Source organism: Fukomys damarensis, unplaced genomic scaffold (assembly GCF_012274545.1).
Source record: "Fukomys damarensis isolate Sample0158 unplaced genomic scaffold, DMR_v1.0_HiC HiC_scaffold_12, whole genome shotgun sequence".
NCBI lineage: Eukaryota > Metazoa > Chordata > Mammalia > Rodentia > Bathyergidae > Fukomys > Fukomys damarensis.
The window spans coordinates 55,585,180-55,591,651 of NW_022900924.1; the positions used below are offsets into that span (position 1 = coordinate 55,585,180).

General features: G+C 48.7%; 1 long non-coding RNA gene across 1 annotated transcript; it reads right to left on the reverse strand.

Annotated features, from left to right (window-relative positions):
• Nucleotides 1-44: 44 nt before the first annotated feature.
• Nucleotides 45-4,373, reverse strand: LOC117285676. The gene is made up of 3 exons (XR_004516742.1): nt 4,171-4,373; nt 1,781-1,915; nt 45-1,069 (listed from the first exon to the last, which is right to left on the reverse strand). It is a non-coding gene; the product is annotated as an uncharacterized LOC117285676 (long non-coding RNA).
• Between the last annotated feature and the right edge of the window lie 2,099 nt (nt 4,374-6,472).

Here is a 6,472-nt window from a genome sequence, read left to right on the forward strand (position 1 = left end):
CTCCCCGGAAAGACCAGAAGAGCGGAGCCTGTGGCCAAGCCCAAAGCAGCCAGAGTGGCAGTCCCTGGAGGCCACACACCCGGTTTCCAGAACCTTCCTTGGTGCTTGGCAACGATTGTGGCTGCCTGAGTGGGGACATCAGGACCACCCTTGGGCTCCCTCGGCCTCAGTCTCTTCTCACACCTGCCAACAGCACATCCTCGGGGGAGCCTCCAGGGCCCGCCCGGCGGGCTCCTCTACTCGGGGGTCCAGCAGCCCGTCTTGCCCCATCACTCGGCAGGAAGTTCTGTTGAGCTGATGACTTTCTTTTGGGAAACCTGCCTGTGGTGGGGCAGAGAGGCCCACAGATACGGAGACCCCAGAAGAGACCCACCAGGAAAGAGCTGGAGAAGGCTCGTGGCACTTGAATGTGGACCTAAACCCCAGGCCAAGCTGTTTTCCTCACCACGGTGACCTGGGGCCTCTCAGAGCCTCAGTTTCCTCATCTGTGACACTAGAGACTCACCCCACTCAGGGTGCAGGAGGACTGGGTCTTGCTTTGTAAACCATTCTGTCCTAGATGAACAGGAATTACCATGCAGTTATTTCATAGAAACCGGGAGCTGTGTGGATTCTGCACATGAGTAAAATATCAGCTCAACCTCTCTCACTTCTGGCTGAGTGTCTCAGTCTGGGCCGCGGGGATCAGGTGGCAGACATCGGTCCAGAGCCCAGGCTGCGCCTCCCTGTCCCTACCCCAGTGCATGATGGTTCTTAAAAGGTCTCCACTTCTGGAGGATCCGGGTTGGGATCGGTGTTGGAGAAGGAAGTGCGTCATGCAGCCTGTGTGGGCCAGGACACTGGGGATCGGGGGTGCACCTAGGCCTTAGGTGACACTGCCCAGGAGGCCAAGTCTGTCCTGAGGCTTTGTGGTCCCGTTTTCTGTCTCCCATCTCTGGATTGACACTCACGTCTTCTGTCTCTAAGATCAAGGGTTTCTTTTTCCCTCTGAGCAAGGACCTTTCAGAGATGTCGCATAATGAGAAAGGATGATGCCAATTCCTGCTGGAAATTTCAGTGTCCTGCAAACCTGGTGGAAAATATTTTGGAGGTTGGGGGGAATTTTGGAAGGAGAAGAGAGGCCCATGTAAGTCTTCGGTGAGTTATTCTGGGTATAGAGCTTTGCTCTCCCCTGGGACCACCCCAGGTCTTACCCTACAGGGTTGCTGCACCCCCCTCACACCTCAGTGGGCCCCTCACAAAAGGCAGAGCAGCCAGGAGGACAGAGGCAGCTCCTTGGTCTTGGTCATTCCAGAAAACCAGCCTTGAATGCCACTCGTGGTTAGAGGGAAGGTTTAAGTCCTAAGCCCGGTTTCTCTAAAGATGATCGTATTTGGACAAGAGGGCATTGTGGTGACATTGGTCAAGATGAGACCACAGGGGTGAAGGAAACCTCTAACCCAAGATGTTCTTATCGAAGAGGGGACTGGGTCAGGACAGGTGTCACCGCTGCTCAGAAGCACCACGGGCTGCAGCCAACCACCCCAACGCTGAGACAGACACAGAGCCGTTTGTCCCTGGCAGCCTCAGGAAGAACCAACACCACCAGCACCTGGCTCTGACTCCCACTTTTCAGAGCTCAGAGGAATAAGTCTGCAGTCAGTCCCAGAACTTTGTTGGGGCAGATGGGCACCCATGTTGGTGGGTGGAAGGGGAATCCCAGTGTACCTCCAAAACTCCCACGAGCTTCCTGTATCAACCCCACATACCCAGAAATCCCCAGCTACCCAAGGACACCTACGGGACATCAGAAGCCGAGTTCCATGGTGCTCACTAGGCCCTAGGTCACAGGCATCTGGTAAGGTTTCTGTTTCCCCCAGTTTAGCCAAGGAGGACATCAGGGACCGGGAACCGTACATCAGGTTGCATGGGAAACCTGAAAAAATACCAATACCGGAGTCTTTCACTCTGAGATCCCAAAGCAATTGGTCTGAACACACGAGACATTGGGGGACATTTGAGACCTAAATGCAAACACGTCAGTGTAGAAATTTCTGGAATGAGCCTGTTAGTCACATTTCAATTTTCAGTTCATCCTGATATTTCTTTGTTTAGTAATCAGCAAACCATCATAGAGTCACATTTTCAGCGATGCTGATGAATCCACTCTTTCCATACACACTTGAGTCTTTGCTTTTAGCTTTATGCAGTGGGGTCTTCTTCTTTCCTCAACTTCTGTCCATCACTTTCAGTTTAGGCTCCAACTGTTTCTCAGGTCCTCTGTGGTACTGATCCCAACAGAGACTTCTAAGAAGCGTTTCCTACTTCTACCACCTGGCAGCATTTCTCCTACAGCTCCGGTCTCCTCTCTCTATTATCTCTTAGCCACAGGAGCACCTGCAGGCCCTTCTGACTTGCTCAACAATATCTTTCCACCACAGAGCAGAAAGTAAGAAACAAGCACACACACACACACACACACACACACACACAGTTGGGTAAGGCCAAAGAGTTTGATATCAACCGTGGTTCTCTTCCTTTTTTATGAGCAATTCTTGAGCAAAATTTCTCAGCCTTACCTTGAAACTCAAACACTTCTCACCCTGTCCCTTCTGCTACCACCTGGCTCATTCCTACTCTTGTCTTCATCTCCCTCTTCTTCCCTGGCCCCTGTAGTTTCTTTTTCTCCTGCAACACTGGCCCCCTTTGTGGCCCTTCTCACACACCAGGCACACGTCTTGATTCTGAGCCTTTATCCCCGCTACTCTTCCAGCTGTCCACACGGCTCACTCCTGGGCACCTCACCACGGGGACTTCTTCGTGGTACAGCAGCCTCTGAGTTGTCAGATTTCTCACCTGAAAGTTCAGAGCGCCAACTGCATTACCTCAGTTGGAAGGAGCATGGTGTCACTTCTGCCTTTCTCTGTTGATGCAAGCAAGACGTCAGCTATCCAGACCCAAAGACAAGGGAAATTAGACTCCCCTCTTCAGGGGAGAATGGCAAGGTCACATTGTAGGACACATGGGATTGAAAATATTATTGTGACCACCTTTGGAAAATATAATTTTGACTGTGTCAGGAGCCATTCTACATAAACTTGGGAGGAAAATCATTTCACAATTAAATTATGATTAGAGCCGCCTGAGACCTCAATAGTCCCGCGATGCTCAAAGGCAAGAGTACTTCAGCTGAAAACATCTTGGGTCTCCGAAAACATAGTAGAAAGGTTTCAACTGGTGAGGGACAAACTCTTTATCAGCTTCACTCATCCCATCTACTGCTGTAAGAAGGTTTTGCTCATCTCACCGTCCTAATTAATCAACATGAACTCCTCATTGACATGAGATCTTCATCAGTATAAAGTCCTCATGATCACAGGATTACTACTACCATCCAAGACATCTGATATAAGATCCTTGTCAATTCAGGATTATCTCCACCCTCTGGGTCATCTGATACTCCCTATGAACCCTTATAAATAGTGGCAAGCTTGGGATGCCTCTGTCTTTGCTGCCTAGAGAAGCACTGATCAGGCCCCAAAGCTCAGCTCTTTCTCTAAGTCTCGTTTTCTGTCTTTATTCTTGAATTCACTTGGTGTTGTCATGGCTCTCAGGAGACCAGACTCACTGCAGGGGCTCTGGAAACATGCCCTCTCCCATTCCCTACATGACTGTGTCGGTCAGTTTCCGTTACTATGATGGGATGCCTGAGAAAAACAACCTAGAAGGGGAAAGACTTATATTGGGCATGGTTTCAGCGTGTGGTCATTTAGTTGCATTACCATTAGGCCTACGACACAGCAGAAGCATCGTGGTAGAAGAGTGTGATGGAAGAAAGCTGCTCCCTTCAGGGCAGACATGAATCATGAAAGAGGGAGCCAGGGACCAGATACAGTTCCCAAGGTCACAGTCCTATCATTATCCCTCAATCAGGCTCCGCATCACCTCCCAGTGATGCCATCAAATGATGATCTCATCCGTGCATTAACCCACTGGATGGAATAGGAGCCCTCGAGATCCAATCACCTTCCAAAAGCCCATCCTCTGAACACATGTGAGCACCAAATTTCAATACCAGATACCATTTCTGCCTGACAAATTATCCTGACCCTTAGCAACATAAAATGGCCATTTGGATCCGTGACTTTGTATATGAGAAATATAGGAAGGGCTCAGCAGAACAGCTCTCACCTGGGGTGGCTGGACTAGTCAGATGTTCAAGGTCACAGTGCAGGAACGCCTGGCAGATGAGGCTGGTACCAGCTGGGCACCACAGGGTTGTAGGTGTGGTCACTCCAGCAGGAAGTTCTCAGAGAGCTGGACGAATCACATAGCAGCTGGCTCCTGCAGACAACAACTCCAGGGGACTGGGTGGAGACTGCACTGCCCACTCCTATCCCGCCTAGGAAGTGACACAACACCACTTTTGTCACCCTCTGTAGGTCAGGAGCAATTCACACAGCTCAGCCCAGATTCAAAGGATGGAACTATAGATGCCCCTCCCGCCATCTCTGGATGAGAGTAGTGAGACTCTGGTTGTGTTTAAAACAGCAGTAAGGGGCTGGGGATTTGGCTCAGGGGTGCCACCACCTGCCTCACAAGCACAAGGTCCTGAGTTCGATCCCCAGAACAAAGCAAGCAAGCAAGCAGGCAGGCAGGCAGGCATTGAGGGCCAGGCATGGTGGCGCATGCCTGTAATCCCAGCACTCGGGAGGCTGAGGCAGGAGGATCACTGCAAGTTCGAGACCAGCCTGGGCTACATAGTGAGTTCCAGGTCAGTCTTAACTACATAGCGAGACCCTGTCTCAAAAAAACAAAACAAAAGAAAAAAAAAACAAAAGAAGGCATTGAGGTTCCGTCTTACCCCTGACAGAATGGCCACTATCAAGAATGCAAAAAACAATAAATGCTGGTGAGGATGCAAAGGGAAAGGAACTGTCTGCCCTGCTGGTGGGGATGCGAATTAGTACAGAGTCTTCCACACACACACACACACACACAATGACCGTAAGATCAGCTTGATGCTCCTTGGTATATTCATACAGGAATCAGAGTCAGCATACTATAGCAATACTGGCATGTCCATGTTTATCCTGGCACAATTCACAATAGTCAAGATATGGAACCAGCTTAGGTGCCTGCCATCAGCAAGTGAATGGATGAAGAAAAATGGTAAATATACACAATGGAGTATTGTTCAACCATAAAGAAGGAAATCGCGGCATGTACAGGAAGACTGAAGGAGCTGGAGATCATCGTCTTAAGTGAAAGGAGCCAGACTCAGAAAGACAAGTATTGCATGTTTTAGCTCACATATGGACTCTAGAAACAAACAAACAAACAAACAAAATAACATGAAAGTAGAAGGTTTGGCATTAAATAAGAGAAGGGGGATCAGAGGGAAGGTAAGGAAAGAGAGGGAGATGGAAAATGTTAACCTGCTTTCTGAATTATAGATTTGTTGTGAAAAAAATATTCATGATGGAATAACAGAGTTTTCCTGGGTAAACTAAGAAACAATGGTAACCCTTTTCCGTAGGGAACACTATTTTCTCTGATTCTAACTCAAAGTGGGAGGGGACTGCCTGGATCTATATTATGAGAGCTTTTTTTTTTTTTTTTTTTTTTTTTTTTTTTTTTTTTTTTTTAGCTTATTTTAAAATTTAAGAAGTTTTCAGTTGGTGGTGGCTGTTGAAAAATCAGTCGTAGAATCATTATGGTTTAGATCTAGTGTCCCCGAAGTCAGTGTGTGTGTGTGTGTGTGTGTGTGTGTGTGTGTGACTGGATCATGGGGCCCTGTGCTCATCAGTGGATCCCTCATTAGCTAAGCCCTGAGAGAGCAGCTTCTAACCTAATTGGTGGGAACCCAGGCAAAGAGCACTGTGGCAGCCAGAGCTTCATTCCCTGGCAGAAATTCCCCACGTGCTGCTGCTTTCCTCTGTCGCGACCTTGGTAGACACTGTTCACTGAATGCGTTGTGTTCAATTGTGTCCAGCTTTCCAATTGATCAGTACAGACTGGCTGGGGTTGTGAGGTAGTTCATTAATGAACACAGTTTGAACACAGATTTTTAAGTCCCTAAGTCAACGAGGGGGACCAAAATATGGGACACAAGGTTCAGCAATATAAAATGTTTTTCACTTAGCCCAACCCCCAATATATAAAAAATACTACGAACATATACAAATATAAAACTATCAGTGAGCTAGTTTACATCATTTTTTAGACAAATCTTTGGAACTCTGGTGTATTTTACATCAAGTGCTCAAGAGCCACACACAGTGCTTCTCGCAAGGACCCAGACCTAACTTAAGGGCACATTCGCACCCCAGAACTACGAAGTGCAAAGATGTAGGGTGTGGCAAGCACGTGGGTGAGGGCTGGGGGCTGGGGGCTGGGGGCTGGGCCAAGCGTCCAGCAGGTGGCTGACCGTGACGCCCAGAGACACGCACTCCCTGCACACCTCCAACGCTGAGATTTCCCCAGCAGGAGG